This window comes from Phoca vitulina, unplaced genomic scaffold, assembly GCF_004348235.1.
Source record: "Phoca vitulina isolate PV1807 unplaced genomic scaffold, GSC_HSeal_1.0 scaffold8, whole genome shotgun sequence".
NCBI lineage: Eukaryota > Metazoa > Chordata > Mammalia > Carnivora > Phocidae > Phoca > Phoca vitulina.
The window spans coordinates 33,153,710-33,176,220 of record NW_022589711.1 but is presented as its reverse complement, the minus strand read 5'-3'; the positions used below and the strand labels follow the sequence as shown (position 1 = coordinate 33,176,220).

General features: G+C 39.7%; 1 long non-coding RNA gene and 1 pseudogene across 1 annotated transcript in view; one reads left to right on the top strand and one right to left on the bottom strand.

The window, feature by feature from the left end:
- Positions 1-243: 243 nt before the first annotated feature.
- On the top strand, positions 244-2,751 carry LOC116633532 (annotated as a pseudogene).
- A 19,522-nt stretch (positions 2,752-22,273) lies between these two features.
- LOC116633715 overlaps positions 22,274-22,511 on the bottom strand; it is a 159,920-nt gene continuing 159,682 nt past the window's right edge. The window contains exon 3 of the long non-coding RNA XR_004299764.1: positions 22,274-22,342. This is a non-coding gene — a long non-coding RNA (uncharacterized LOC116633715). The remainder of the gene's footprint in view (positions 22,343-22,511) is intronic.

Genomic DNA, 22,511 nt, shown 5'->3' with positions numbered 1-22,511 from the left:
TAAATGCTCTTTCTTTTTTTTTTTTTTTTAGATTATTTATTTATTTGAAAGACAGCGAGAGAGAGAGAGAGAGCACGAGAGGGAGAAGCAGACTCCCCTCTGAGCAGGGAGCTGGACTCAGGGCTCAATCCCAGGATCCTGAGATCATGACCTGAGCTGAAGGCAGATGCTTAACCGACTGAGCCACCCAGGCACGCCTTAAATGCTTTTCAATTACAGTATTTTCAAATTCCAATGGATTTATCAAGTCATAACCATCATTAAGTTGAGGAAGATCTGTACAGTATATCCAGTCAGACTAAAAATTAAAAGTGAAGGTAAAGACCATTTTGGACATGCAGGATGTTTGAAGTTTACCTTCCCCTCCTCCTCCTTCTCAGGAATCTACAGGAGGATGAACTTCACTAAAATGAAGATGTAAGCCAAGAAAGAGGAAGATATATTAATGAAAAATTGCACACTCACTAGAGACCAAAAGAATTCCCAGGTGACGGTGAAGGAAGTTTCTATAATAACAGCTGTGCCTCAGCAAAGAAGGAAAACAATCCAGACTGGAGTAGGGTAGAAAGTTCTTCAGGAAGAGATTTCTTCACAAGACAAAACTGACAGAACACTTGATGTATTTCAACATCTTGAAAGGATAATTGTATGACCTTTAGGGAAAATATAAAACTATGCAAGGAAAGCAAAATTATCAAGATTCACTACATAGCTCACTGTCAACTGTTTTGAGCTCTATCAAGAGGATGTGGGCTCGGAAGTGGCACTTGTGCAGTGGAGAGTGGGAGTGGTGAAATTCAGCTCAATCTGAAAATTCTGCAGTTGAAAGTCAATAGGCCATGCCTAAAATCAACAAACCAAGAAGTGGCAATAAAGCATGTTATTTAGAGACACAGAAATACATCCCAAAATAATCCTCCAAAAGTGAGAGTATGGGCAAGTAGACTGATGGTTTCTACAACAAATTTTATAAGAACTATTTGTCTCTTTGAAATCAGTATATGTATAACTTTGTTAAAAATGTTTTGAGGAGCATGGTGCTCTCTTCTCCCCTCAATGGCGTGTGCTCGTCCATTGATATCTGTGTACTCCAAAAAGGGGGAATCATCTGACAAAAATATTACTTTGCCTGCTGTGTTCAAGGCTCCCATTCAACCTGATATTGTGAACTTTGTTCACACCAACTTGCGCAAAAACAACAGACAGCCATATGCTGTCAGTGAATTAGCAGGTCATCAAACCCGTGCTGAGTCTTGGGGTACTGGCAGATCCGTGGCTCGAATTCCTGGAGCTCGAGACGGTGGGACTCACCATTCTGGCCAGGATGCTTTTGGAAATATGTGTCGTGGGGGCTGCGTGTTTGCACCAACAAAAACCCGGCACCGTTGGCATCGCAGAGTGAACACAACACAGAAGCAATATGCCATCTGCTCTGCCCTGGCTGCCTCAGCCTTACCAGCACTGGTCATGTCAAAAGGTCATCGTATTGAGGAAGTTCCTGAACTTCCTTTGGTGGCTGAAGATAAAGTTGAAGGCTACAAGAAGACCAAGGAGGCTGTTTTGCTTCTTAAGAAACTTAAAGCCTGGAATGATATCAAAAAGGTCTATACCTCTCAGCAAATGAGAGCTGGCAAGGGCTAAATAAGAAACCGTCATCGTATCCAGCGCAGGGGACCCTGCATCATCTACAATGAAGACAACAGTATCATCAAGGCCTTCAGAAACATCCCTGGAATTACCTGACTTAATGTAAGGAAACTGAACATTTTGAAACTTGCTCCTGGTGGGCATGTGGGACGTTTCTGCATTTGGACTGAAAGTGCTTTCCGCAAGTTAGATGATCTATATGGCACTTGGCGTAAGTCTGCCTCCCTCAAGAGTGACTACAACTTTCCCATGCACAAAATGTTTAATACAGACTGTAGCAGAATCTTGAAAAGTCCAGAGATCCAAAGAGCCCTCCAAACATCATGAAAGAAGACTCATTGCAGGGTCCTGAAGAAGAATTCACTGAAGAACCTGAGAAGCATGTTAAAGCTAAACCCATATGAAAAGACCATGCACCAGAACACCATTCTTTGCGAGGCCAAGAATCACAAACTCCAGATGGATAAGGCAGAGCAGCCTTAGAAGCCAAATCAGATGAGAAGGGGGTTCCAGGCAAGAAGCCTGTGGTAGGGAAGAAAGGAAAGAAGGCTCTTGGTGTGAAGAAGCAGAAGAAACCTTTGGTGGAAAAATAGGCTGCAGTTACCAAAAAACCAGCAGCTGACAAGAAGCCTGCAGAAAAGAAACCCACCACAGAAGACAAGAAGCCTGCTGCCTAAAAACTTACATGTGTTTATTCTATAAAAGTCAAATCATTTTGGATAGCTTATTTTGAATAAAGACCTGATCAAAATGTTTTAAAGGAGCAACATAGCAAGTGGTTACTTATGGAGATTATAAATATACAGCAATAAAACATAAAAAGAGCACCAACTTCCTAATGTGATGGGAATACTGGTAGCATAAGATGAATTTTTCACTAACATCATACATGGAATTAGTAAGTACATATCTCAAAAAATTTAGATAGAAGTGAAGATGACATTGTCAAATTTCCAGCAGCCTAAGACCTAAAGTGAACACCATTACACTCCACTGCTTTGAAATAATAACGTGGAAACTAATGAGAGGTAGCTTTTTCCAAGTTACTTATATTTATTATAGAATTATATAACAAAACAAAAAAGATTCAATTTAAAATTACCCAATCCATCTAAACTAAACTTTCCTATTAGTATACTCACCATGGGACGCCTGGGCGGCTCAGTCCGTTAAGCGTCCGACTCTTGGTTGTGGCTCAGGTCAGGATCTCAGGGTCCTGGGATTAAGCCCCACATCGGGCTCCATACTCAGCTCCAAATCTGGTTGTCCCTCTCCCTCTGCTCCTCCCCGTTCTCCCTCTCTCTCAATAAAAACTTAAATCTTTTTTAAAAAATATACTCAACACACCCACACATATTTCTTGGAGTAGTTGTATAAGGACTCACAGATGGTGTCTGCAACGATCCCTCTTTCAATTGCGGGAATAGGCGATTTTGCTTTTCCAAGTAGTTGCTAGACTTTGACTGTGGATTGGATCTGGTACAAGTTTTCCAAAAAGTATTCCATAGCCTGTAACCTTCAAGCATTAGGAAGTGGAGGGACAGCATATACACCTGCCATGAGGGCAACTAGTGACACTGAGCTACGTAAGCCCAGGGTGTTATACTTAGAGAACTTTAATATGCTGATCTTACATATAATTACTGCATCTTTCATCTCTGCTACCCCCACCAATCTGTCCATAGGTTTCAAATGGATATAAATTAATGTTATGTTGATCTTGAGAAGATGAGACATCCTTCACCGAATGTTAACAGATCTATGCACTGAGAAAGATTTGGTACTGTGGTAAGAACTAGATTTAGAGTCATAATTCATATTCAGTCCTGTGAGTAGGTGGGAGGATAATGGTGGCTGAGATGAGGCAGTCATAGGAGGACCTTGAGGTTTAGGAGAACAAAGGTATATTACTTTGCCTGGGCTGCCATAACAAAATAGCACACACTAGGTCTCTTAAACAATAGAAATTTATTTTCTCACAGCTCTGGAGGCTGGAAGTCTAAAATCAAGGTGCCAACCAGACTGGTTTCCTTTGAGGCCCCTCTTCTTGCCTTGCAGATGATCATCTTTCGCTGCCTCTTCACATGGTTGTCCTCCTGTGCACATAAGCCCCTGGTGTTTCTTCTCATGTGTCCACATTTTCTCTTCTTCTATGGACACCAGTGAAGTTCTGTTAAGGCCCACTCTAATGGCCACATTTTAGCTTAATCACCTCTTAAAAGGTCCTATCTCTAAATATAGTCAAACATTTTGAGGTACTGAGAGTTAGGACTTCGATATATGAATTTGATGGGTACACAATTCAGTCTGTAAAAACTGGAAAGAAGACAAACCAGGTAATGATAGAAAGGCAATGAATGAGAGATGAGAAGACACCAAAGCCAGGTTTGGTGTCCTTCCCAACCCAGCTTTAAGTTGGCTTGATTCCCTCCTCTCAGCTGTCTTCTTAAGAGCTCAGAGAGAGCCTGAAAGTGAAAAAAAAAATCCTAGGCCTCATCCTCCAACCCCGAAGAGTGTGGGGATGATGAAGCAAGGAGGTGAGCAGGAGAAGAGGATGTGAGCCAGCTATACTGTAACTCTCAAGAATGCTGGAGCTGAGAGGGAACTCACGCTGAGACACAAGGACTAGCCCTTTACCTCTTCGCCTTTCAGCTCTTCTGTAGGATACATCATGAAGAAGGTCCTCCTCTCTTTTTATTCCTCACCAGCCCCCTGAGCCAGCTATGGTAGGCCCCTAGAGCTATTCATGAAGGGAAACCATGCATGGACATAGAAATTATATAATGCTGAGGACATCCATGGGTCCACAGACTTAGTGCACATCACTACCCTCTTTCCTATTACTGTATCCCATAGGACAAATGTCATCCCTTAATTTTCAGCATAAACTATTCAGAAATTAAATTGCTTTAGGTTCTAATCTAGTCAAAGGGGTGAAATATTTGCCTGCTTCCGATGGTAGTTAAGGCATTAATTATATATTATAGTAAAAAATATGTAGCACCCACTTTGACACCAATGCATTTTAGCATTTGCTGAATTTCCAGGCTAGCGAGATATTTCCCTGGAAAAGTTTGCCACCTTCTGCTGTCCTATGATATTCATATCAGGTAAAATGGAATGGTTGTAACACCCCCAATATTTTTGCCAGTGAAAACTTATGGGAGAATAGTATTCTAATTAAAGTAATTTGCCACTAACGTTTAAAATAATTTCACATATAAAATCCATAAAATTGAAGAGAAATATGTCTCTGAGACATGCAAAATGTTGTGGTCGGTTTTTCAAAGTGAGTTAATCTGTCGCAGCATAATTAGACATGTGCATAGTAGATGGTCCACGCAGGTGAATTGCTTGACTTCCAATTAATATATTCGTGCCAAATTCTATTACTATTAAATTGTTCACATTTATTTTTTGAGAGTACCAAGTCTCCTCTGTCTCACTTTTACATATTTTGTCTCTGACACCCAAGTTTCCTGTTGCAAGATATTTGTACAGTGATTTACAGCTGCAACAAACCGAACAATCTGGGGCCAGCAGCCACCGTATTTTACTCCCACATTACAAAGTGGTGTTTGCGCTTCAGAAAATATTCAGGAGAAATTCACCGTGTGGGTTCTCACCTGTGGCCAAACGCAAGTGACTGAATCGAGCCATAAAAGGTAATCCTGATTCTCCCTCTCTCCCCTAATTTTTATTCCCATTGCCATCACTCTGATTTGGGTGTTCATTAGCCCATTCCTGAATTATTCCAGTACCTTCCTCACAAGAGTTCCTTAGTTCAAGGTCTACTCAATCCCTGTGCTGATTTGTCTTGCATCCAACAGCACGTTAATCCTGCTATAGCACTGCTGTTATCACACTACTTCCATCTACTACTTTGTTTTCCCAAAAATAATGCACGCTGAATTTCAAAGTAGAACACAGACTCTATTCTCTGTATTCTTGAATTCTTGAACTCTGTTATGGACTGCATGTTTGTATCCCCCCAAAATTTAGGTTGAAACCTAAGTCTCCAGAGCAATAGCGTTTGGAGATGGGTTCTTGGGAAGTAATTGGATCATGAGGGTGGAGCCCTCATCATGGGATTAGTGCCCTTATAAGATACAAGAGAGCTTGCTTCTCTCTCTGCTGTCTGCCATGTGAGGACACAATGAGAAGGCAGCCATCCGCAAGCCAAGAAGCAGTCTCTCACCAGATACCAAACACGCCAGCTACCATTGGACTTTCCATTGTTGGCAACTATGAGAAATAAATGTTGTTTATGCCACCCAGGCTATGACATTTTGTTAACAGCAGCCTGAGCTAAGACACCCTCCAAAACCTGTATCATTCCAATCCAACTTTTCAGTTGCCCACACCAAACCCTAATTTCACAGCTATCTCTATATTGATACCTGCATAGACAGTATTTATAATCCACATCTTTCCTCACTTTTCTATCAACCTAGAAAATTCTCTTATCCTTATTACCTATCCTACACTTTTTGATTTTATCCCATCTTCTAAAAAAGAAGATGGGATAAAATAAGAAGATGGGATAAAATCAGGAATTAATAATCATTCCAGGGGCGCCTGAGTGGCTCAGTTGTTAAGCGTCTGCCTTCAGCTCAGGTTGTGATCCCAGGGTCCTGGGATCGAGCCCCGCATCGGGCTCCCTGCTCCACAGGAAGCCTGCTTCTCTCTCTCCCACTCCCCCTGCTTGTGTTCCCTCTCTCGCTATCTCTCTCTCTGTCAAATAAATAAATAAAATCTTTAAAAAAATAATAATAATAATCATTCCAGGCTACAGTGATCTCCCCAAGTAATCTCTGATCTCTTATTGCCTTTAACTGCTACATTAAAAAAGCACTTAAACAAATGTAGAATCAGATTGTATTATGTGTAAGTGCATCTTTCTTACAAAACTGTATGTGCGTCAATGGGAGAACCATGTTTTATTTTTCATTTGATTTATCCTACATGTTTCACATTATTAGGCACATAGTAGAGATACAGATGTAGACACAGATATCTAGATACAAAGGAGATAAGTACTTACTTAATTCATCACATTAGTCAATTATCTATTCATTATATTAATATCAATCAATAAGATTTACTCACATTTCTGATTGCTTATTAGCTCTGTGATCTTGGGCAAGTCGCTTAACCACTCTGTGACTCAGTTTCTTCATCTGTAAAATTGAAACGCTAATAGTCTCTCCCTTACTGGTTCACTGTGAGGATTAAATAAATAAAAACACTTGGTACAATACCTAGCACATAGAAAGGATTCGATAAGTGTTTTATCACAACCATCATCATCATCATCATCACCATCATCATCATCATCAACTTTACCTTCTTCAACATCTCATCAGATAGATGAGTCTACTCATGGACTCATACTTTCATTCTGTCTGTCAGTTAGCAAATATTTGTGTTCCTTGTAGCTCACTTAGCTTATTTCTAATGCAGTCATTTTCAAGCCTTGCTCTTCAGAGCCCCTCCGTGACCATCACAGAGGAAGTTGGGGGGCCGAGAAAGCCTATCTCCAAGCCACCTTAGACCTAAGTCAACCAGAGCAGCAAAGCTTTTATCTGCATTACAGATGAACAATAGCTAAATAAGCCTAGAAACCAATATTCTGATACATAAATTCAACCACAAATGTTATTGCTTTCATGAGCTCCATAGCTTGTAGTTTTTCTGTCATCCACTCTTTCATAAATGGTCTTACCCAAACCTCCATGCACAGGCTTAAATAGGATTATGTACTGCAGCTTTACTTCCCCCAAAAGTCCCACTGCTTTTCCTCTATCACCTTATTCTAGGTTTCAGGGACTGCTCTGCAATAAGTAAAATAAATACAGCAGTAGGATACTAAAGCTAATCACTGGAAAGCAGGATGCAGCAAGATTAAGTCATTTTATAGCCAATTATTCAAAAAATATTTATAGAGGGGAACCTGGGTGGCTCAGTTGTTAGGCATCTGCCTTCGGCTCAGGTCATGTTCCCAGGGTCCTGCTCAGCGGGGAGCCTGCTTCTCCCTCTCCCATTCCCCCCTGCTTGTGTTCCCTCTCTCGCTGTCTCTCTCTCTGTCAAATAAATAAATAAAATCTTAAAAAAAATAAAAAATAAAAAATGTTTATTGAGTGCTCTTTATATGCCAGGTATTGTTTTCAAAACCAGTTCTCAGAAGTGTCTCTCATCCAATTTATCCATGTGTTCTTCAGACAAATATGGGAAAAATGCTTCTTTAGTATTATTTGGAAATTAAACATAAATACTTTGATTTAGGAAAAAAATCACAAAATGATCATTTTAATATGTATTATCATATATTATCCAATCTACGCAGTTGGTTTATCTACCGCAAATTCCTCCTTCCAGCTCTTGTGGAAGTTAGACTGCTGGTCAGTGTTTATAGCAAGTCTGTTGCTTTGCTTTGCTATCACAGACGACAGTGCAGAAAAGTCCACCCCCAATATGCATGCAATTACAGGAGTAACTCTGCATTTTCAAACTGCACACCCTGAATCTGGGCATCTACTTGCCATGTGCACAATTAAAGACAATGACTAATAAATAAGTAAAATATGTATTTTTCAATATGTTATGTAATGTTCTATTAATGATATAAATATTGCTTTAATTTCCCCATTGTCTCACTTTTTGAAGGGTCTCCTTTTTATAATAAATCATATCATATATGTTTGAAGGAGCCATTTAATTAATTTCCTACCATATGACAGTAAGTCTGACGCTAAAAACCACCTAGGAATGCAGTTATCTCATCATTTAATTAAATTTTGCACAATTTTTAGCTCATACCGATTTGATTAATGACAAAAACTACACCCATTTTGATTTATATTGGATCTAGGAACAAAAATAAAGATGGCTTTTCCATCAACTTAAGTAGTAAGATTATATAACCAATCATCTTCCATCTTTAAGTGAGGCCTTAGCATGAAAAGCACCTTCTTTACTATGGAAACAAGGAACTAGTTTCACTAGAACAGTGAAATTTTTAGTGAAGGCTACTGGTGACATGACCCTCAGACTTCCCAAATTTTGTTGACTTTACTCTTTTCTCTCTCATCTGTGTGCATTAACTGGAGTTTGTGATTTTAGAGAACTAAATGACAGAGTTGGGGATGTAACAGGCAGTAAGTAACTAGGATACCATTATCTCGTGTTATCCAAATAACAAGGTTTTGGTGGTTTTTGTTTTTGTTTTTTTTTTCTCCCAAGTCTGCCGCTTTGGTTTTTTACTGGCTTTGGTTCCCAGGAAGCAAGAGATAAGGCAAATGGAAGAAAAGAATTAGAAAATGATTCTTTTTTTTTTTTACTTTCAAGTTTTTATTTAAATTCTAGTTAGTGAAAGAAAGTACAGTGTAATATTAGTTTCAGGTGTAGAATGTATTTATTTTTTTAAAGATTTTTTATTCATTTATTTGACACAGAGAGCGAGAGACAGAGACAGAGAGCGAGAGCGAGACAGAGAGCAAGCACAAGCAGGGGGAATGGCAGGCAGAGGGAGAAGCAGGCTCTCCACTGAGCAAGGAGCCTGATAAAGGGCTCGATCCTAGGACCCTGAGATCATGACCTGAGCTGAAGGCAGCCGCTTAACCGACTGAGCCACCCAGGTGCCCCCAGGTGTAGAATTTAAAATGATTGTTGGCAAGAGTGTCAGCAGGTAATACGAATGAAGATTTTGGTTAGACTATTAATGTTTTGGGTGCCTGGGTGGCTCAGTTGGTTAAGCGACTGCCTTCAGCTCAGGTCATGATCCTGGGGTCCCAGGATCGAGTCCGCATCAGGCTCCCTGCTCAGCAGGGAGTCTGCTTCTCCCTCTGACCCTCCCCCCTCTCATGTGCTCTCTCTCTCTCTCATTCTCTCTCTCAAATAAATAAATAAAATCTTTAAAAAAAAGACTATTAATGTTTTGTTTTTCTATAGTAATGATTTAATGATTTTTTTTCTGACAGTTAAAAGGAAAAAATCAGCATCTGAGAATCTGTCAAAACAGAATATCATGACCTACCATTCTTTTTTCTACCCAAGGAACGAAGTTTGTAGGTAAAGGAAACATGGCTTTATTTCAAACCTCAGCAGCCAGATTAGTAACAGCATAAATGACAGTCCTGGAAGCTGGGGTACCTGAATTATACACAGGGCTCCTTGGTGAAAGTTTCCCCTTTAATATTAAAACTGTGTTATCCATAGGTTTCTCTAACTCTGCATATCCTGATTCTCCTTCTTCAGTTCAAGCTCTTTATCTCTGTCATCTCTGCTATTTTCCTTCCTTCTCCCAACCCCTAAATGTTTGTGCCTCCAAACTCAGTTCGAAGATTGCGGTATTCTTGACCCCTCCCCTTTTTGCCCCCTAGAATCAGGTTTCAAGTCCTTTCAATTTAAAACTGTTCCTTTCTTGGGGCACCTGGGTGGCTCAGTGGGATAAGCGTTCGACTCTTGATATTGGCTCTGATCATGATCTCAGGATCGTGAAATTGAGCCCCACGTTCGCTCCGCGCTCAACGTGGAATGTACTTGAGATTTTCTCTTTCCCTCTACCTTCCCCCATTCATGCTCACACTCTCTCTCACTCAAATAAATAAATAAATCCTTAAAAAAACTGTTCAGTTCTTTCTTTTCCCATTCAGACTACCGTTTTCAGTGAGCTTATAACGTCCTTATATTCTGACAGTAGTTTCTGAAGTTAAATAAAGAACCAAATGCTAAGCACATACCACAATAACCACAACACAGATACTTAGTAAATGTAGCTGTCTTCCTTTCTCACCCCAACTGGTTTCCCTGATATTAACCTGCTCTCAGGAACAGACTTTATACATTTAACACTTCATATATATATCTCACCCTGTACTTTCAAACTCTCAGTCTGCCTTCAATCTGTTTCCGCATTTAACATTAAACATCTAAAGAAACACTGCACTTAATCCTACCAAGTCTACTTGGTATTCCTCAAATGGCCATTCACATTTCTTTCTGTTTCCTTTCTTGCTTCATTTCCTTTTCCTGCTGTCTACTAAAATGTCTACCTCTTCCATTAAAGTGTACGTGAAGTCCCATATTTTCCAACTACTTCAGGCTTTGGTGTCCTTTGCTGAATTATTTTGGCATTTACAGATACTTACAATCATTAGGATTTAAGAGGCTATTTGAAATCCCATCTATTTGTAAGGCCAAACGGACTTATGCCAGAGGCCATCAGCACCATTTGTTGTTGGCATGCTGGGGTGGCATGGTTTGCCCTGGCCAATAGCTTAGTTCATATCAATGATCTACCTACTTTGAATGTTTATAAGTGAAGGTGCTTCTGTAACATGAGCTCCACTCAGTATATTTGGCATCTATTTTGCATTATTCCTTATCTTTGCGTGAGTAAGTCTTCTCTACTCCTTCCAGCATATAAGTGGCTTTGAGGCTTATACAATCTTAAACATCTCTGCTTCCTACATCCCCAGTCTAATAAAATCACCGTCAGTATTTGTTGATGATAATCAAAAGAATATTAAATTACTTTCCCACTTATATCACAGGAATGTGATAATATCAGATCTTTAAAGCACCATAATCTCCTCTGAGACATGCAATTTATACTAGAGAGAAAAAAAAAGTTCTGTTTTGTTTTTACTCTTTTTGCAGTATTAATTTCTGGGAAAAGGATAGTAATACAAACCTGCCATGTCTCAAAGGCAAATTTTTGTGTCTTTACAACCTGTTAAATCTGTATCATTTGTATAATTATTTGGGAAAGACAAAATCATATTCATTAGCTGAAAAAACTAAGAGCTACCAAGACCAGTTCAGTTTTATAAATGGAGCTTGAAATATATACTGATGACCCTCCACCGAGCATAAAGGACAAAATGTGCTTCTAGTTCAAAGCAAACAGTAAATTTTCAAGTAAGCTGGCATGGGACACTCTCTTGGAGCAATATTAAAGGATAGATTTACAACATTCTTACAGATATGCTGAAAATGAGATTACTCAAAATGTAAGATAGAACTGTTACACTAAATTCCATACTATAAGAATACATGTTCTTGTAAAGCTCAAAATGCCTTCATGCTGAACAAAATACTAAATTCAAGACTCATATGAATAAGGAGTTTAGACAAGGAAAAGCAGTTTTCAAAGGATTAAATAAGAAACAAAAGATGGAAAGTGCATACATGTATCATCAAAATGCAAACACACAAAGGATAGGAATGTATGTAACCAGAGATCCCGATTTACATCAGTATCCTAGAGACCATACGCAGAGTTCTAGACCAGAGACTTACAGTCTAGAAGTAGTCTAGACACCTTTTACTTTGTCACCCTCTCTCAGCAACTCAACCTCCTCTATTATAAAATGCTGGTGTATTTCTTTCCCGTAACAGGTTGTTATGAAGAAAAATTAAAAAGAGTTTTTAGATGCACCTGGGTGGCTCAGTCGGTTAAGCATCTGCCTTCAGCTCAGGTCATGATCCTAGGGTCCTGAGATTGGCCCCATGTCCGGATCCCTGCTCAGTGGGGAGTCTGCCTCTCCCTCTCTCTCTGCCCCTCCCCAATGCTCATGTTCTCACTCTCTATCTCGCAAATAAATAAAAGCTTTTTAAAAACATGTTTTTAAATGTAATTTGGTCTCCTTATAGAATCTGCACATACAAATACAAGGTGTTCAACTATATACATGGTTGTGAAAATGTTACCCCATTTTCCCCCAGCCTACTATATAACTGCTCAAAAATAGTGAAGCAAAACTGCTCAGTTAGGAAACAGCAGACTTTTCTGCTTTATTGATCTGTTTCTGGATTTGAACTGAGCCAGGCTGTTACATTCCTGTTGTTAATGGCACATTTTAATAGATTTTATATAACTAACTAAATCAAGAGCCCATTACTTCCCAATTTGGATTTGAAAATAATTGCTGGAACAGGGAGCTTTGGTGGTTTGGACACCTGAGCTTCCGCATTAGCTAGAACAAAAGACAACTAAGTAATTGTTTGAACCAAACACACCCAATTTGTACAGCTAATCATCGTAAATTTCATTTTCCATTATTTATCAGCATGGGACTATCAGAGTTTCTAAACTGAATCTAAGTTGGATTGCTTTTTGTCCAGTGTCACCTGCAGATGAATTTATGTTTCTGTGGATATGAGGAAGGGTTGTTTTGTTTTGTTTTATTTTTTTTTAGTGAAGGAGAAAGGGGACATTTTATTGTTGTTTATGGTGATGATGCTAGTAAGACAAAGACCCATGGGGGAAGTGTTGGTAAAAACGGATTAAAAAAAAAAAAAGTCATAGACATTGTATTTTTCTCTTACTTGAACTGATTAACTAGCTTTATACTTTTGTAAAAGAAGGGTTAAGGGGAGAAACTTACAGTTATGTTCATAAAAGATATAAGGGGAGAAACTTACAATTATGTTCATAAAAGATATTATCTGAGCTTATTCAGTGCTGCTTTGAGGGAAACAGAAGAAAGTATTTGTACGTAGAAGACTCCAATGTCCGAGGCCGTGGTGGGACAACCAGACATGTCAGCAATGTGCATGCACACATGTGATGCCACCACGCTGGAGACATGTGACATTCCTGCGGCTTTTGGGAGTAGACTGAGGCCCCACAAAATGGTTTGGGGACGGCAGCAATTGAGGTTTAGATGGTAATGGTAATGGTAATGGTATTGTACATGTTCTCACAGGGTAGTGAAACCCGTTGTGTACACCCAACCTATTTACATATGCAAACTGCATCTCTTCCGATACATCTTCTCAGATTTGTCCAGCAACAACACAGTAATCCATTTCCAGATTTCCAGGGTAAATTATACATATCCATTGTTATATGTAATCTAAATCCTTTTAGCTAAAGTGAAATTCTATTTCTGTCTCATTAAGACTCTGCTTAGATCATACAAGTGGTGCACTTTACGCAAATATAATGGTGTACGGTAGATGCTTAAGTATTTTAAATAAGCAGGTCATCTTTATAAATACCAAAGTGATAGTAACCATTTTGAAACTAGGGACAATATAAGAAAATATGATTACTGTTAAAGAATGCTTGAATTGTATGAGACGCCTGCGACAGTAGAATTTGTAATTCCTTAGGACCACCAGCAATAAAGCCCCTTCTGTGTTTGTGGAATTCCCCAACCACGAAAGCTGAAAATGCCAACCACTCACCACCCTGCATGACTTGAATTGAGGGCCTGACGATACGACCTAGGCTCCAGAGGAAATGATACAAAGAAGTGGAAACCAGAGAATGATTTCTGGGGGCTAAAACAATTGCTGCACAGCGAAGTCCCCTGCTCAAAACCCATAGGAGCCAGCTGCTGGGGTTCACGCTCTTGGTAAAGCAGCTGTGTGGTTTTCATCTGACTGCTTTTTCTTGGCTGTGTGAGTCTGCACCAAGTTTTCCAATCCTCTTTGGGCACCAATGAACTATCCAATATGCTTTTACGAACTCCCTTTTCTGTTGCTCGCAACAAAGAACTCAATAAACGTGCGAGTTAGAAAGCTTCTTCTTAAACAGTTTAAAAATGTGAGGGGCACCTGGATGGCTCAGTCGGTTAAGGGTCTGATTCTTGATTTTTGGGTCAGGTCATGATCTCAGGGTCCTGGGATGGAGCCCATGGTGGGCTCCGCACTCAGCGGGGAGTCTGCTTGAGGGTTCTTTCCCTCTCCCTCTGCCCCTTCCCACACTCGCACGTGCACGCTCTCTCTCTCTAAAATAAAATAAATCTTTAAAAAAATGTTTTAAAATGTGAAATAGTATTTATTATCTATTAAACTGAACATACTCTTTTACCAGACAGCAGCATAGCTCTCTTGGTCCCTTTATTAATATCTCCGCCAAACGTTACTTTATCAGAGAGTCCTTTTCTGACCAACCTATCTGAAAAGCAACCCCTATCCATTCTACCCCTTTAAGCCCTACTGGACTTTGCTTGTTATCATTCATCTCTGACTTCAAATGATTTGGTTTATTTTCGTATTCCCACACTGGTACATAAGACCCAAAAGGGCATGGACTTGTTATGAGAAACAGTTTTCTATCAGTCCCTTCTTTGCTGCCTTTAATACTTTATAATTAGGGCTTGTGGGAAAGGCAATTACAGTTTAATGTACTGTATGACCATCTACTTGTATCAGCCACTGAACTAGCTGTTGTAATTTGCAATTTCTTTAAAAACCAACATCAGATGTAATATGGGAAATTAAGCATTATGGAAGCAATTTGACATAAGCATAAAATCAGAAAATTTAATGATGATGCACTGCTGAAATACTGAACGTATACAGACTTAATTCATGTTTTTAAAATGGGACAACATAGACGCTTGCCTTTCCCCTCCATTATTCTGGTGTCATTTTTAATATATGTACATAATTCAAAGTACTATGAAGCTGAAATACTAAGGAAAAAACACCACTGTTGGCATATTGTGTTAAAGGTTTTTAGGTTATTTTACATATTAAAGGATATTAGAAATAACCCAATAGTTTCAGTGAAGAGAAATTTCTGTCCAATGTATCTCCCAAGTAAGGATAGTGTGTTGCAATTCCACATGCTGATCATTAGATTTGCTTCTTGCACAACTGTACCGTCCCCCATATTTTTCTGAAGAGTTCAGATATTCTACAGAGAATTTTTTCACTGCAAAACTTTAATGTAAACAAGGGACACCCCCAAAAGCACAGGAACAGTGACACAGCCTCATCCCAAACCCTGAGCAATGCTCCTCATGGGTCCTCATAGGTCCTCATGGTGCCTCATGGGTCATCATCCCTAACCACTGCTACTTAAGAGGTAGAAAGAGCATCTGGTGGGGGTTAGGAGACCTCAGTTTGAATTCTGCCTCTTCCACCAACTAGCTGTGTGATTATAGGCTTCAGTTTTCTCATCCAAAAAATAGGGAAGTTGAATTTCTTCTTATTCTAAAACTCTACAAGTTTTCAGTCTAGAGAGAAGATAAGATGTTTGCTTTACGGGGCTCCTAGGTGGCTCAGTTGGTTGAGCGTCTGCCTTCGGCTCAGGTCATGATCTCAGGGTCCTGGGATGGAGCCCTGCATCGGGCTCCCTGCTCAGTGGGGAGTCTGCTTCTCCCTCTCCCTCTGCCCCTCCCCACTGCTCATGTTCTCTCTCTCTCTCTCAATCTTTTAATCTCTCAAATAAATAAATAAAATCTTTGGGAAAAAAAGATGTTTGCTTTAAAAATAATAATACCAAAACTGATTCCTGGCCAGTGAATAAAGCTAGTTGTACAGAATTTCCTTCTCTAGATGTGGCAATTCAGTGGCCCTTGAACTTTGGTCACTGGGTGCAATCATGGTGATCATACACAGAGCTCTTCTAGGAGGTAGGTGATGAGAGAGTGCCATTATGTTTGGCTCATCCTTGCCAGTGGCCTGTCTCCTGAATAGAAGATAACAGCATTGTGGAGAAAATGGAGAGAGAAGATACTATTGACCTGATGAAACTTTCTGGGAGCTCTAGAGCACTTGAGATACTAAGTGATCTCCATGGGTTTAGCTAGCTAGCTTCCTTTTCAAGTACACTCCACATGTATGATTGCTTGTAGCTCACACTTCTTTGTCACTCACCAATCAGAAGGGGGGCAGGGACTAAGAGACATCTTGCTCCATGGCCTGGATTTAAGATGGTAGGTAAAAAATCAAGCATTTGTGTTTCTTATATGAAGTTAATAAGTGTAAAAACTTTTCCATCCCCAGGCAAAGATCTAAATTGTGTATCAACAGGGTGATAAATAGATATGAGCGTTGAAACCTCAGAAACCTTTTATAGGCCTCAAATATCCATGTCTGCAGGCAGGTTATAGCATCAGATATCCAAGTGGTGGCTGATGTTGGGATTACAGATCATTTTTTAAAGCAACATAATAGTCCCCAAAGCCATCAACTAGGCAAACAAATAAACTAAAGTCTATTAGCCTATTTTTTATCTACAGGCCTTACATTATATGCGCATCACTGAAATAAACGCTTCACCATAGGTTGTGGGTCACCGCAAAGCTGTTGTGAAGAAACATTGCTTTTTGTCTTTTCCTTCCTATGGAGCAGTGATGTATAAATGTGGCTGCACAATGGAATTACCTGGAGCATTATTTAAAAAGAGAGAGAGAGAGCTAGAAAGAAAAGAAAAAAGCCAGGTGCCGGGGTTCTATTCCTGGAGATGCTGATTTAATTCTGGGCATCTACCTTTCCAGAGCTCCTCAGGTAAGCTTAATGTGAAGCCAGTACTGAGAACCTCCGTTTATCGAGGTTGCCAGTGAAGGGGCCAGTTGGTCCTTTTTGTGATTGTTAGCTCAGATGTGGGACACCTGTTTACTAAGAAATTGGGCTGAAGCAGCAATTTATTCTGTTCAGAGCATAAAATCACATTCAGCTGTTAATGGTTTTTTCTCTGCACTGACCTACGCTGGATTTAAACCAGCAATGACCTTCGCTTTCCATTGCCTGTAATTAAGGATGTCTGCCACCACCATAATCCAGTTTGGGGCTTGATTAATTCTTACCATAATCCAGTTTGGGGCTTGATTAATTCTTATAATTACCAAATGCATTTTTGCAGCTGTAGAAAAAGAAGGTCCAGGCTACTGAAATGAGATAAAGCCATGATGGCAAAAAATAAATAACAATAATTTTTAGCATTTATTCTGTTTAATCATTATTTTTTACACTCTTGACATTCTTGACATTCATTAACTAGTTATTCCATACGATGTCCTGGAGAAGTAATGCAGAATTATTATTTGCATTTTATGTCAGTCGGTGGGGCAGAAAAGTATTTTGTCAGGTCTTAGGAGTTGTAATTTTAAATCCTTCATTGCATGATTAAGCTGTGGCTTCCCTTTAAAAGGAAAGAGCACTATCAGGGCTGTGGTGACTCAGAGACAGTGAAATCCACACTGATCTCAATAAATAACCTCTATCAAAGTTGACAAATTAATGATGCATTTTATGACTAGCTCATCATTAGGGACTACTTTCCCTTGCAGGGTCCACTGGCAACCTCCAAGGGATTTTAAAAGTATCTGTGTCCAGGGTAAAAACTAGAATCTTTTCACCTAAACAATAATTCAAATGCTGTACTCAAAAAGCAGATAGTATTATTTTTAAAGTCCAGGCCTTATAGAGGAAGAGAGGAAATTTCCTGACTTTCAACTCCCAAGTTCAACATTCCCCAATACTCACTTCTAACCACAAGGGACTGAACATGTAATATTTTTATCAGGTTCCATTTACTGGGTGCTTACCGTGCCCAACCCTGTGCTCCAGACCTTTATCTACTATAACACATTTACTTACAAATCGTCTCCTACGTTGCGGTTATTATCCCCTCCTCAGTTTATGGATAAGAAAAATAAAGCTCAAAGAAATGTAGGAACTAGTACAAAATATAACACATAGGAGTGGGATTAAAGCCCAGGTCTGCCTGACTCCAGAAACCTAAAAACAAAACAAAACAACCTCGTAGCAACGCTGAAGTCTATCTTTGGGTTTCCTTCTCTCTCTTTCTAAATACTCCCTCAGTGATTTCCTTCCAATGCAGTGACCCACTGCTCATTTGACCTGGTTTTTTGGTCGGATTCTCAGGGCTGGCTAAATCCAACCTGTTAGAGCCTAGAAAGGAACCATGCTGTAGTCCCTCCTTTATTCCGGGATTCTAGTGGACCACAGTGTCTGCCCATCATCTCCTTTTAGTATTTATTCTATCTCTGCCATTGCTATTTTCAGTCCAGGCTCTAGAACAACAGGCTCCCCTCACTCCCACCATCTCTTGCTAAATAATTATTGCTGTTGGACTAATCCCCGAATGCTACCTTTGTGGTGCAATTTTCTGACTTAAGAACCTTCCATGGATCCTGATCTCCTGTCACAGGAAGCTAAAACTTTGTATCTGGCTTTCAGTGCATCTTGTATTACTTCCCCACTTTACTCACATGCTATCTCCTATCCAATTTAATTTGATTTATTAAGATCTCATCAATTGTCATTAGATCTATTAATTAGTCACTGTTAGATCTGATAATTAATGAATTACTAATTATTAGATCCAATCATTCATTTTTCACATAATTAAGTAATTGTGGGTGGCACACAGGATTGTCCAGTCAATGGCTGTGGGTGATTCTCAGTTGTCGCCTGACGATAAGCAAGGAGGGACCAATGGCTCCTACCCTCAACGAAGAAGGTGGCTCATAATCTCTATCTCCTCCCGCCACAAGGTTCCTAGGAGTTGGGCAGCAGGCATTCTCACGATCTCTCCAATGAATCTCTCTCAAGCTCCAGTGATTTGGCAGCCAAACTCAGACTGGTTTCCTTATAGGGCTACTCTCACAATGGCCCTAAAAAAAGAGCGGTCTTGGTGCATACCACTGTCCCTGACTCAACTTGCCTCTGAGCAAGATGCTGTAGGAATGGAAGAGTGTTTGCATCAGCAGATTTTTTTAATGCAGAAATAGGCCTTGTCTCTTTCAACAATTCAAAACATCAGAAACTTTGTTCCATTCAAGACCTACCCAAAATAACTTTAAATTAGAACAGAAAAGTGAATTCTATTGATTTATAAGGCTGTAGAGTTTCTATATTCATTGCTGGAGCTTTCCACAGACGGCAGCTTCTAAATTATAGCAGATTTACTTTTCATCAAGTTCAAGGGTACAGTTTCCAGTTCAGAAAGTCAAAAGTTAAGGACGCCATGAATAGTGAACAAAAATAAAGGCAAAATAATAAAGAAATGGAGACCCTGGTTATCTTAAACCTAAAATTTGTAGGACCTACAAAAGCTAGACTAATAAGAAAGGGGGTGGGGAGGGAGAGGGAGAAAGGAAGGGAGATAAATTTCAGATCTTATTGCAGTGAATGAGGCAGAGAAGTTGATACTGAGCTGTAAAATGGTCTATATACTGATGACATATCAAGAGCTGTACAATGGATTATAATTCAATGTTGATACGGAAAGAAGAGGAACAAAGCAATACTAGGAAACACTTATTTATCAAGGGCAAATTGTGCACCAAATAGGGTGTAAATACTCTATTTGGATTATTTCATTTAAAACAAATCTGTATGATAGATGCTGCTCTTTTCAATTTGTTGTTGGTAAGAAAACTGAAGAGTCAAAGAGCTTAAGCATTTTGTGTAAGATTTTTAATCAAGAAAATAGATTAAAGGGAGGGGGCAGGTAAGTCATTAACCCGTGGTCACACAAATAGCAAATGGCAAAGAACTCAAACCCAGCTCTGCTGACTCCGGATCACATGCTTCTAAGCAACATACAAACACATGCTAATGTAAGGGGCCCACACCGCAACCACAACCTCCGAGAAGCATTTTTCCCTTACACTACAGACACCCACTGGGAGTTGTCCCGGATCCTCTAGTTTGCAAGTTGTGTGGGAAAGAACAGATAAATGGATTTGACACAAGAGGCAGCCCTGCCACGGTCCTTCACCTTTGGTTAATTAGGAGCAAGCACACAGGACAGAAGGATAGTCAGGGTATCGGAAAGACATCAAATTCAACTGCTCCAAGTTATAGAACACCCGGCTGTGAGGACGGGCTGAGACCCGGGCAGCGTGCGGAGGGCAGAGCTGTAATTCTGGCGGGACTTATACCAATGCAGCTTCACAAGCAGCTTTTCCATCAAGATGGCTTTCTTCCTGAACCATGAATAAAGGAAAGCTAGAAAACAGAAAATGAAAGCCGTAAGATGTCTGAAAATTAGGTTTTCTTTCATGTCTTCAGTCAGACAGGAAGACTGTTGGTTAACAAGTATTCACGGACAGCTTGTTCTTGGTGAGGATCACTGAAAGCTGGGGAGAATACAACAATATAAAACATACACTGTCCTCAAAGAGATTCTAGCTAGAGAGACATTATTTGACACAATGTCCCAAACCGCGCAGTGTAAAGACCTAACAACGCAGCAAGTTTCCTGAATGCATTTGACTCATTTGAGTCCCTAGAGCCTAATATCACTGTCAGTGCACACAGCCCTGCCCAGCATCATCAAGCAAAGTTTGTGGAACACAGTAAGCTGAGTACGTATCTTTGCTTCCCAGGAATAAACAACTGTGGTATCATAACCTAGGATATAATTTTCCTTCCTTTCACGGTTTTCTTTAAAGTGCCATAGATAGGGGCTCCTGGGTGGCTCAGTAGGTTAAGCGGTTAAGTGTCTGACTTCAGCTGAGGTTATGATCTCAGGGTCATGGGATCGAGCCCCGCGCTGGGCTCCCTACTCAGCACGGAGTTTGCTTGTCCCTCTCCCTCTGCCCCTCCACCCCCTCCCCCCGCTCGTGCTCTCTCTCTCAAATAAATAAAATCTTTAAAAAATTAATAAAGTTCTGTAGATAAAGAAAGACCATTGTAAACAAAGCTTAAATCAATCTTGTACTTAGTTTAAAATCATCAGGACACTGATGTACCCTCTGAATTCATCTTTATCAGCTCTATACATTACAATTGCTGTGACCAACTTGCTTCCTTTTTGCACTCTTTAAATCATAAATGCAATGTCTGATTTCTTAAGAAAAGGGATATTCGGGGCGCCTGGGTGGCTCAGTTGGTTAAGCGACTGCCTTCGGCTCAGGTCATGATCCCAGAGTCCCGGGATCGAGTCCTGCATCGGGCTCCCTGCTCAGCGAGAAGCCTGCTTCTCCCTCTGACCCTCACCCCCTCATGTACTCTCTCTCTCTCTCATTCTAGCTCTCTCAAATAAATAAATAAATAAATCTTTAAAAAAAAAAGAAAGAAAGAAAGAAAAGGGATATTCATACACTGGAAACACTCTTACAGCTTCTCTTACAAACAAAATTGAAATATCAAAATTTAAGATGCCCCGAAGGGCATGGGCTGGTTTTGGCTGCTTGGCTTTCATTTAGGGTCACTGTGATTTATTTTAGGCTATGGGGATTTGACTGAGGATAGGATTTCATGACTCTCTCTAGAAGAGAGTAGAGTTAGCCAAGAATTGAAACTAACCTGTAAATTTCACAAGGCTACAAGGTCAAACCCCCGAAGAAACAAAGATTACCTGGCTGACTTCACTTTTTAGGACCAGTGCACTGCTGAAAACAAACAAACCAAAAGTCATAAACAATTTAATCATAAGGGAAACAGTTATTAAATTGTTGATAAAGACTCCCATTCAGCACATGCCTACTCTATGTCAGACACTGTGTCAACTGCCTTGCACTGTGTTTAGCATACTGCAAGCTCTTAACAGGTATTAGTTAATTTAACATCTTATTTTTAATCTTCACAAAAAAGACTGAATGCAGATTTTATTAGTTCCATTTTCCACGCGAGAAAATCAGGTCAAATAGCCAACAAATAGTATCTAAGCACTTTTCTCTATACTGAACTGCCCCTCACCTGGCAAAAGGAATCTGATGATTCTGCACTGAATATAATTTATGAAAAATTGATTTTGTGTTTTGTAATTTGAATGTCCTTACACTGAGCATTGACTCTTCTAAATTGCAAGCATATAGAAAATACAAATACATCATTCTGCATGCATAACCGAGTGGTTAAAAATGCCATTACTTGACCTTCCATTGTTGTGGATTTGCATACATACAATTTTGAGGTCCTTTGAATGAGACGGAGTAAGACATCAAATATATTACTTAACTTCATAATTATTATCCTAGAAAACACAATAGTAAACAATGTATTCTTAGATTTATGTTTGAATTATTTTTTAACTACAGAAGTTACATACATACATATACAGATAATGAGAAAGAAAGAGAAAGAAGGAACACTTGATAAAAGGAGACTCTACATTAAGAGAAAGGGAAAAAGTGGACTGGAAC